Below are 12030 nucleotides of genomic sequence, written 5' to 3' on the forward strand. Positions count from 1 at the left end.
TTTTGTCAGAACTCTCTGCCATGACCTGTCCATCTTGGGTGGCCCTGCACGGCATAGCTTATGGCTTCACTGAGTTACACAAGCCCCTTCACCACAACAAGGCAGTGATCCATGAAGGGGATTTTCGCCGTAGTCTACGTAAATCTTTATGTAGACTAGACGTGCCAAAATAAGGAATGCAAATGGCGGCGCCCCATGGGTACCCCAAATACCCCATTTGCGTACGCGCTTTCCCCCCCCCCAAAGTCACCCGTGATAGGCTACGTGACGATTTACGTAGCCTATCACGGCTGACTTTGGAAATCTAGTAAAAAATTTTTTTTTACTTTTTGTTTCGCGGTCGGGGAGACGGGGCGCTTCTCCCCGGCCTGAATTTCGGCCGGGCGAGGCAGGGCGCCTCCCCCCCCGGCCTGAATTTCGGCCGGGCGAGGCGGGATGCCTCCCCCCCTCGCCTGAACTTCGGGGGGAGAAGCGAAGCGCCTCCCCCCCACCGCGAAGCCAAGCTGCTAAAAGGTAAGTGAATTTCGTACATCCCTACTCACAAGTGGTGGGGGGGGGGCACTGTTGGCACTAAGGGCACCCTGTAGCATATGCCTCAAGAGCACTAACCCATCTGCTCAGGAGAATTATGCCCAGATTGAAAAGGAACTATTTGCCATTGTTGCAGGGTGCCAGAAATTCCATCAGTGCATAAATGGATGCCTGGTAAATGTGGAAACTGACCATTTTCACTTGGTGCACATTGTTGTTGTTCAGTCGTTCAGTCGTGTCCGACTCTTCGTGACCCCATGGACCATAGCACGCCAGGCCTTCCTGTCCTGCGCTCTTTCCCGGAGCGTGCTCAAGTTCATATTCATTGCATCCGTGATGCTATCTAGCCATCTCATCCTCTGCCGTCCCCTTCTCCTTTTGCCTTCAGTCTTTCCCAGCATCAGGGTCTTTTCCAGGGAGTTTTCTCTTCGCATTAGGTGGCCAAAATATTGGAGCTTCAGCTTCATTATCTGTCCTTCCAATGAGCACTCAGGGTTGGTTTCCTTTAGGATGGACTGATTGGACCTCCTTGCAGTCCAGGGGACTCGTAAGAGTTTTCTCCAGCACCACAGTTCGAAAGCATCAATTCTTCGGCGCTCAGCCTTCCTTATAGTACAGCTCTCACAGCCATACATTACTACTGGGAAAACCATAGCTTTGATTAGATGGACCTTTGTCGGCAAGGTGATGTCTCTGCTTCTTACTATGCTGTCTAGGTTGGCCATAGCTTTCCTCCCAAGGAGCAAGCGTCTTTTAATTTCATGGCTACAGTCACCATCTGCGGTGATCTTGGAGCCCAAGAAAGTAAAATCTGTCACTGCTTCCATTTCTTCCCCTTCTATATGCCAGGAAGTGATAGGGCCAGATGACATGATCTTAGTTTTTTTTAATGTTGAGTTTCAAACCAGCTTTTGCACTCTCCTCTTTCACCCTCAACAAGAGGCTCTTGAGATCCTCTTCGCTTTCTGCCATTAGGGTGGTATCGTCTGCATATCGGAGGTTGTTGATAATTCTCCCAGCAATCTTAATTCCGACCTGTGATTCATCCAACCCGGCATTTCTCATGATGTACTCTGCATATAAGTTAAATAAGCAGGGTGACAATACGCAGCCTTGTCGTACTCCTTTCCCAATTTTGAACCAATCGGTTGTTCCATCTCTGGTTCTTACTGTTGCTTCTTGACCCTCGTACAGGTTTCTCAGGAGACAGGTAAGGTGGTCTGGTACTCCCATCACTTTCAGAATTTGCCACAGTTTGTTGTGATCCACACAATCAAAGGCTTTAGCAGTCAATGAAGCAGGAATAGACGTTTTTCTGGAATTCTCTTGCTTTCTCCATGATGCAGCGAATGTTGGCGATTTGATCTCTAGTTCCTCTGCCTCTTCTAAACCCAGCTTGTACTTCCGGTAGTTCTCGGTTCGCATACTGCTGAAGCCTAGCTTGTAGGATTTTGAGCATCACCTTGCTGGCATGTGAAATGAGCGCAATTGTGCGGTAGTTTGAACACTCTTTGGCGTTGCCCTTCTTTGGAATTGGAATGTAAACTGACCTTTTCCAGTCTTGTGGCCACTGTTGAGTGTTCCAGATTTGTTGGCATATTGAATGCAGCACTTTAACAGCATCATCTTTTAGGATTTTAAATAGCTCGGCTGGAATACTGTCATCTCCACTAGCTTTGTTGTTACTAATGCTTCCTAAGGCCCACTTGACTTCACTCTCTAGGATGTCCGGCTCAAGTTCAGTGACCGCACTATCATGGCTATCAGGGACATTCAGATCTTTCCTGTATAGTTCTTCTGTGTATTCTTGCCACCTCTTCTTAATCTCATCTGCTTCTGTTAGGTCCCTGCCTTCTTTGTTTTATACCCACATTACTGGTTGCAATTCAATTCTTATGGGAAAAGGAGAAGGGTGGAGGAGAGTCACAGAGAAAGGAAAGGTAAAGAGACAGGGGAGGGAAAAAGAGAAGAGGAAACGAAAGGGAAAGGACATAGTTGTTATTGGCTTGTGTGACATAGTATGTTCTGGTTGTTATTGGTGCAGGTCTTTTATTCCACATACTGCTTTTAAGCTCTAAAAAAAGAAGCCTTGTCAAGTTCCTTAGCTAACAGGTTGGCCAAGAGACAGGAGCCAACAGGGGAAAAAGAAAGAGTGCAATCTATCTGGGTCTGGTTGCCAACTTCTGGACCATCCATTGTAGCTTGTCCTTAGCAGCATTTTGATGAATGGCAATTAGCAGGTGATCATGTCTGGAGCAGGCCAGGCTGTCTGTTTTTCCTGGTTTACTGGCAACCTTATTACTGGATGTGGCCATAGTCTGAACCCCTCCCCTCCTTTTCTAGGGAATGTGGTTGACCCGGTAAAACCTACTAAAAGTACTTAAACTATGTAGATGAAAGTGATATAGCCCAAAGCACCAGGAGGGGGAAGCTAATTACTGAGCACTTAATGGCAATGGCTGAATAGGAAAGAAATCAGTTTAAAGAAAGAGCACACACTGGAGCTCAAAGGGAGCACAATATAAAAACAACAACAGATTGAACTGTCTGAAGAGAGTGGGGGAGTACATCTTTGTTCTTCAAGGCTATGTTGCCAGTTAGGGTTTACATGAAGGCTGCCATCCTAAATCTGTGTCTGTAGTTATTTCTCATCACATTTTATTTCACATATATATAAAAGTATCCCAGTCCGGAACAAGATGTCTATCAGGAACTATGTTATCAGAGCAGCTTTTATGTACTAAAAATGCAAAATAGGCATACAAAATGACCCGTGCAACCCTGGCCAGATGACAACAACGAATGGCCATGCTAGACATGTTCTTTCAGAACTGTGATCTGATCTCCCATCTCTTCTTAACAGTTTGTAAACAGCATTGTAGCAGGGTGGGGGGTGGGGTGGGGATGGTTACGATCGGGACTGTGGCTGCTATTTTTAGTTTGCAGGGCTTTTTATCCTATTTGGGGAAACTTATCCAGTTTGGCCTCAAGAGTGTGTGCTCACCCTCAAGTGTTTCTTAATTTGCAGGAGGAAGTGTGTGTATGTGTGTGTGTGTAGGATTGCCAACTGACCAGAAGAAAAGTGACTCAGTGAGTGAGGGAGGTTGGGGGCTCAGAAGAAAGGGGAGCACAATTAATTGTGACACAAGAGTATCCTTCACAGAATACATTTTGTAGCCATTATGAAGATATGAGAAGCAAATAATTGCACAAAAGAAAGAAAAGGAAACCATACCTAACTCTGAAAAACCTACTCTGGACCAGAAGCTTCTCATAGAAGAATGGAGACCGAAGACAGATTCTGGATCCAACTTGGTATTTATTTATATAGCACCAGCAGTGTGTCCATTCTCAGGGTAACCTAAGCCAGGGAGAGAGGTCTCTGCCCAAAGGAGCTTACTCCCTAAATTTGGACAGGGTGGGAGACAACAGAGAGAGAAGAGGGGAGGGAGAGGCAAGGTTAAAAGGAATTAATGCAAGCATGTACTCATAGCACAATGCTATACATGTATATTCAGGAGCAAGTCCCATTGAGTTCAGTGGGGTTGACTCTTAGCTAAGTGGGTATAAAACTGCAGCCTTAGACTTAATTTCAGTTGGGGAGGAGGATGGATGGGTTAAGGTAGGTTTCACAGAAAAGTGAACAGCCGTTTTGCGCATGTATCTCTCTTGTGTGGTGTAGTACAGAGCAATGTGCAAAGGGAAACAGCTCAAATGTCCCAGTCTAAAGCCGTTCTATGACTACATGCGTACCTAAAAGACTTGTTTTAACCAAACACACATTGGTTGGTCTTAGTGACAATATCAGGAGAGAGATAATGACTATGTCAAATCAGATTACAGCAGAATGTATGGAACAAGATATGTAGGAGCAAAAGGAGCTGCCTTATGCTGAGACAGACCATGGGTCCTTCTAGCCCAGTACTGTCAGCAGCACTGATTGGCGGCAGCTCTCCAAGGTTATAGGCAAGATTCCTTCCTAGCCCTACCTGGAGATACCAGGTAGAGGGCAACCTGCGCTCTACCACTGAGCTTTGGATGGAACATGTAAAGGCACCAGGTTCCCTTGGAGGGAACTGAATGGGAATTGTAGTCTAGGGGATGGAACGATGGCCTCAGACTTCAGTTCAGACATCAATACAGCCACACATTAGTAATATCTCAACCTCAGGATAGCAATTTTGAGGGGTTGCCATCTTTAAAAAAACAAAACAAAAAAACACCTGCCCCTACTCTTGAACAGCAACCTGATTTAGGATGTGAAGCTTTTCCCGGCATCTGTCTGTCACTCCTGCATCACACCCATGTGGGCCTAATAGAAACTCCATGTTTAGAGGCAGTATACCACAGAGAGAGTAGTGGTTAGAGTGTTGGACTGGGACTCGGGATATCTGAGTTCTAGTGTCCACTCGGCCACGAAGCTCATTGGGTGACTTTGGCCCAGGATAAAACGAAGAGGATAAAATGGAGAGGAGGAGTAGGACGATGTAAGCTGCCTTGGGTTCCTTGCAAGAGGAAAAAAGGAAGGATATAAATGAAATAATAAAATAAGTAATAACTTACTGGGTGCTGGGATGGCAACAGTGGAGAAGGGCTATTGCCATTATGGCTTGCTTGTGGATTTCCTGGAAGCATCTGGCTGGTCACTGTGGGTGAAACAAAGATGGGAAGAAAGGAAGAGTCAACTCAGTATAGAACCAGGTGACTCTCTTCCAGCAGTGCATTGTGGCTCAGGGAGAGAGCAGAGGGTCCCTTAGATTGGGTAGCAGCTTGGTGACTCTTCCTATATTCCAGCGCTGTGCTGAGGGCAAGGGATTCATGGGCATTGAGACAGTGCAGAAAGAGAGGGAAGGGTCTCTGCACATTGTCTAAGCCAGGGGTAGATAACACGTGGCCCATTCCTGAAATGAGTATTTCTGCTCATTCAGGGGCTTGCCCCCAGAAGCACTACATCTCCCTTCTGCAAGCGGTGGGCACTGCTTGAGCAATGGAATTGGGGGGTTGGCTGCTCATAGAACAGAAGCGGTGGTGGACCCTGCTTGCGGATGGGCAGCACTGGATATTGCCTCATACCTATACTATGAACCAGGCCCAATCCCCTCATAGTTCTCCTTCATCACAGATTACGATCTGAGATCTATGGGGGGAAATGGGTTGCTTCCCCTCCCACCCACATATGTAGCTCCAGCTGCAGTGACAGTAAAGGCAAGGAGGAAGAGAGGCTTCCCTCCCCATATTTATTGCCCCCTATTTCTACCCCACCCTCCCAATTGTTTCCAGTGTTAGAGGCAACCTTGCAATTACCAGGTTAGGAATATAATCTGGTAACCACTGACACCACGGTTCTTCTCCGGCTTGGATTACCATCCGGGTCAAAGAAACACTGGGGGAGAAGGGTTGCTCTTCCAACCTGCTCCCACCTAGTAGTGACTGGCCTCTGTGGAGACAAGAAAGAGGGAAGAAGGCCTTCCCCCTTTCTCTTTCTCCTCTTCCTCTATCTTTCTTTCACTCTCTTCTTTTCTTCTCCTCCCTCCCTGGCCATAGCAGCATTCCAGTTGCCAGGGCAGTGTATGAGGACTGATGTTGTTGAGGCTCTTAATTCCCAGGTTTGAAATACAAATTTGGCATGCTCATCATCATGCAGCCCTGTTTTGCCATTTGAAACCGAGAACAGGTAGGAGGGGGACGGGTTGCTCCTCATTCCCATTCACCCCCACTTAGCTGGTTCTGGCTGTCGGGGTGAGATGTGTCAGAAGTACTGTTGCCAAGCTTCATAATTCCTTGGCTTGGGACACAAGGCTTGGTGACTTGTAATGCTCACCTCAAACATAAGGGAAGCTTTATGACCCCCAGTTCCTTCTTTGGCTTGGGTTTCAATCCGAGCCAGAGAAGAAGTCAGCTCCTTCTTCCCACCCATGGGTCTTCAAACAACCCTTCCTCTTCCAATCCACTTCCAAGTCTGTAATCCCACCCATCATTCACCTACAAGACTCTAACCCCCTTCCTTACAACCCACTAATCCTCTCACTCACTTTGCTGTTTTTCAGTTTTGCTTCTGTTTATAAACAGCACTTTCTGTGAGTTTTTTTTAGAGCAGAGAAAATGGGGTATTATTTCTGATGGCAAAAGAAAGCACAATTTCCTCTTGTGTACTGCGCTATTCCACTATACCACAGTGCCACCTCGAGGTTATGTAGCAGAAAGCAGGAAAGGAAACACTCCTCGTGCAGTGCATAGATCTCAGTTCTGTGACGAAACCAAAAGTAGATGCATCAGATTAACAGCCTTGTGCAGAAAAACCTTCAAACTCATAGGGATATATTTGGGAGGGGGATTAGAGGCTCAAGGGATAGTTGGGGAAGGGATTGTTGCACCCCTGATTGAAGCTCTGACAAGATCCAATTTGAGTCAAATGGGCTTGGAAGAAGGCCAGCTTTTGTTTATCCTGAGCCAGCCTCCCCCAACCTGGCATTTTCCAGATGTGTTGGACTGCAACTCCCATAATTTCCCAATGGCCATGCTAACTGGGAATTATGAGAGCTGTAATCCAACACATCTGGAGCATGCCACGTTGAGAGAGGGGGCACTGGAGTGGCAGGGAAGGATTTTACTTTAATATTTTAGCACAACCCTGTTTAAGAGGATGCAAAATATTTGTACAAAATATTTAAACATGAAAAAGGAAAATGAGACCTGACATAAAACAAGAGTGCCCCAAATAAATTTTGTAGCCTGAAATGGTTAACACAGTGGTTTGCCTGAGATGAAAATAATGTCAACTACAAGAAGTTAGAACAAGCTCATATTTTGATATCTTTCATACATCTGAATTATCAATAGGAGTAATAACAATAATTTGATTTATACCCTGCCTTTCTACCAAAAATGGCACTCAAGTTGGCTTACAAAAACAATTTAATAAATTAAAACAATAAAACACATTAATACACAATAAAACATAACAATTACAGAATGAAAATAGCACCCAAACCACAGACCCCCTTACAGGCCAAATGCCTTCTTGAATAAAGCGGTCTTTGCCTGCCATTGAGGATAGCAGAGAGGGAGCGAACTTAGCCTCCCTTGGGAGGGAGTTCCACAGCTTGGGGACTGAATGATATCTTTTGTTCAGAAACATCTGCTAGGAAAGAGATAATTGGATAGAAGTTATTCCCAGCTATTTATTCCAGTCATGTGATAAATACCAGAGTAACAGCAGTCCCTTGAGTCCCCCTCTACAATGCATTATATCTAATTTAAATTTTAACTTCTTGGATTGTTTTCAGTTGGAAGCAGAACAACCTATATTGGTATAAGGACCTGATACATTGCGGTATATTTTGCTCCCAGAAAGAGAGATGGTTGAGGCATTTTGTATATGCAAATTTAGGCAATTCGTGAAATTTACTATTATTGACAGGGGGAAAGGTCAGAGCTTATTGGGAAGTTGGCACATAAAGCAACACTTCCATTAGTATACAAATTCATTTCTGAAATAGATATCAAGCAAGATTATTACAAGCATGCTGAGTTTAGGGACGGAGGGTCAATATTTTGGAAGCTCTTTGGGTAGACACCTGAGTGTTTAAAAAAATGTATTTTTTAAAACTTACAAGCTGATAATTTGAAAATGATTTATAGATGGTGCTTATCTCCAGAAGGCAGAATAAACTTTTCCAAACAAATAAGTTCATCTTCTGGAAATGCAGTGCAATTAATGCTGATTGCTCTTCTTACAGGAATAATTCAGTGGCAAGTTTGTGCTTCGTGCTGTAGTTGAACAGTGGCAGAAAGGACTGGGAATTAGGGATTGATAGATCCGTCTATTTCTAGTCTGTGTCAGTTGCTTACCATGTCCTGTAAAAGGCTAGAAAAAGTGATATCACTTGGGACCAGAATGGAAAAGTCACATCATGATGGATTTACATCTCCAACGTGGTGGTGTGAATCCGCTCTAATACTCACATCTTGCAAGGTTGAATCTGATTGGCAAGGTGTTCAGAAAGAGCATTGGTTGGCCTAAACATGGAAGCTCACTGGGTGACTTTGGGCCAGTCACAGACTCTCAGCCCAACCTACCTCACAGGGTTGTTGTTGTGAGGATAAAAGGGAGAGGAGGAGGATCATGTAAGCCGCCTTGGGTTCCTTGCAAGAGGAAAAAAGGCGGGGCATAAATGCAATAAATAAATAAATAAATAAATAAAAGTTATTATCTCTCCCCTCCCCCCTGCCCGCCCTTTGTCACCTGTCACAAAGATCCATCTTGCCAGAGTTCAGGCATGTTCTGTTAACTGTCTCTCAGCATGACAAGACTTTTGAGCTTATTCTACTTGTGATGTCATGAATGACATCAGAATATCATGTTTACATTCAGCCTAGGCTATCTCCATGACAACGGCACTGGCCAATAAACCTCTACAGTTAGGTAATCATCAACCTACCTGTGCAGCAAATTTGAGGTCTCTTTTTGCTAACTTAAATCTGATAAGAAGTTATGTGTAACCTGAAAACCTGCTTCTGCTATTTACTTGATCCAGAATCTTTACCAATTAATCCTTTATTATCAGCAACCTTTGCTGTAAACAAATTCATCTCCATAAACCCTCTCCTTTCCAGCTTTTTATGCCATTTTAAAAGTTAGAATATTAAAACCATTTTGAAACGTTCAGCATCTGTGGATTGTTCTTCATTCTTCTCTGCCTCTTCCTTTTTATGTAGAGGTCATTATTTTATTATTTTATTCCCCAAATTATTTTATTAACTAGGTGGGGCTCAAGAGACCTCTTAATTACCAAACTCTTCCCCTATGGTAAAAGTTAATACAGCCCTGAAATAAATTCATCACCTTCATGCTGCATAGATCCATCTTGCCAGAGTTCAGACACAGTCTGTTAACTGTCCCCCACTGTGCCAAGACTTTAAAGTTATCCTGCTTGTGACATCATGCATGGCATCAGAATGCCCATGTTTGCATTCCGCCTAGGCGATCTCCATGCCAACAGTAGAGGATAGTTAATCTCTGTAGATCCTTGTTCACACTTCCTTGCCCCCTCTCATTCTTACCCAATCTTGGAGCTATGTTTACTGGAATTAAGGAAGTAGAAATTTATCTCAAGCTATTTCCAAACAACTATACAGTTCAGTGGGTTGATCCAAAATTAGTCATACTTAGAGCAGACATATTGAAATCAATGGGACTTCAGTTAGTCAAGACTAATGTAAGTACCATTGATTTCAATGGGTCTGGTCTGAATATGACCAAGTCTGGATCCAACCTAATATTCTTTTTCATCAATGAATTGAATGTTACGTTTTGAAAGAGGTCTCTTTCTGCCTGATCATGTGATTGAATTGATAGGTTTATCAGTTGAAGGACCAGACAGACACACGGGAAAGACCAGTCACACACTCAAAGTCAATGTACCACATTCAAGAATCTCATTAACAGAGTTGTGCAAAATTACAAGAAGCAAGCCAGAAGACTATAAATTAGCTAACTATAAATTAAAACTGAAATTAGCTGTAATGGCTGTGAACAATTTTTCATTCTTTATTATGGTGCCATACAGCCTAAGTTCACTTTCACCAGGAGTGAAGGCTCTCACCCCGCACCCCAAAAATTTGACCTACAATATTTGATGCCCCCTACAATAATATTAATAACTGGGAAAAAAACACTGAATCAAAGTTATGGTGGGGGGCAGGGTTGGAAAATCTTCTGTACAAAGAAAGACTAAACTCTTTGGGTTTTTTTTAGTTTAGATAAATTGTGTGTGGGTTAGAGCAGCCTTCCCCAGTCTGGTGCCCTCCAGGTATGTTGCCCTATAACTCCCATCAACCCCAGCCAACAGAGTCGATGTACACCATGGGAATAGACTCAGCTGGTGCTGGGAAGAGTGGCCCCTCCTCTCTCTGCCAGCTGAGTCCCTGTTCTTATTTCTGCTCTGAGATCAGACATAGCAGTGGGCAGACAAAGCCAAAGAGGCTCCGCAGGCTGAAGGGGAACCTCCGCAGGCCACAGGTTCTGCATCCCTGTTTAAAGCTACACTTGGCCATCCTGTTGTTGTTGTTCAGTCGTTAAGTCGTGTCCGACTCTTCGTGACCCCATGGACCATAGCACGCCAGGCCTTCCTGTCCTCCGCTCTCTCCTGGAGTGTGCTCAAGTCCATATTCGTTGCATTGGTGATGCTATCTAGCCATCTCATCCTCTGCCGTCATCTTCTCCTTTTGCCTTCAATCTTTCCCAGCATCAGGGTCTTTTCTAGTGAGCTTTCTCTTCGCGTTAGGTGGCCAAAATATTTGAGCTTCAGCTTCAGTATCTGTCCTTCCAATGAGCACTCAGGGTTGATTTCCTTCAGGATGGACTGATTTGACCTCCTTGCAGTCCAGGGGACTTGTAAGAATCTTCTCCAGCACCACAGTTCGAAAGCATCGATTTTTCGGCGCTCAGCCTTCCTTATAGTACAGCTCTCACAGCCATACGTTACTACTGGGAAAACCATAGCTTTGATTATACGAACCTTTGTCGGCAAGGTGATGTCTCTGCTTCTTACTATGCTGTCTAAGTTTGCCATAGCTTTCCTCCCAAGGAGCAAGCGTCTTTTAATTTCATGGCTACTGTCACCGTCTGTGGTGATCTTGGAGCCCAAGAAAGTAAAATCTGTCACTGCTTCCATTTCTTCCCCTTCTATATACCAGGAAGTGATGGGGCCAGATGCCATGATCTTAGCTTTTTTAATGTTGAGTTTCAAACCAGCTTTTGCACTCTCCACTTTCACCCTCAACAACAGGCTCTTTAGATCCTCTTCACTTTCTGCCATTAGGGTGGTATCGTCTGCGTATCTGAGGTTGTTGATAATTCTCCCGGCAATCTTAATTCCGACCTGTGATTCATCCAACCCGGCGTTTCTCATGATGTACTCTGCATATAAGTTAAATAAGCAGGGCGACAATATACAGCCTTGTCATACTCCTTGCCCAATTTGGAACCAATCGGTTGTTCCATGTCCAGTTCTTACTGTTGCTTCTTGACCCTCGTACAGGTTTCTCAGGAGACAGGTAAGGTGGTCTGGTACTCCCATCACTTTAAGAATTTGCCACAGTTTGTTGTGATCCACGCAATCAAAGGCTTTAGTGTAGTCAATGAAGCAGGAATAGACGTTTTTCTGGAATTCTCTTGCTTTCTCTATAATCCAGAGAATGTTGGCGATTTGATCTCTAGTTCCTCTGCCTCTTCGAAACCCAGCTTGTACTTCCGGTAGTTCTTGGTTCACATACTGCTGAAGCCTAGCTTGTAGGATTTTGAGCATCACCTTGCTGGCATGTGAAATGAGCGCAATTGTACGATACTGTTTAAATTGTACTGTTTAAATTGTACTGTTTAAAACTATGCTTGGCCATCCTAAAGACCACTTAATACACGTTACTTGTTTCCTCCTTCACACTAATAGTAGTCATTAAGGGCTTTTCTACATGAGGCTTTTAACTCGCATATTTACC

Source organism: Heloderma suspectum, chromosome 1 (assembly GCF_057233095.1).
Source record: "Heloderma suspectum isolate Gila_16-S chromosome 1, 16-S_ref, whole genome shotgun sequence".
In the NCBI taxonomy this organism is placed as follows: Eukaryota; Metazoa; Chordata; class Lepidosauria; order Squamata; family Helodermatidae; genus Heloderma; species Heloderma suspectum.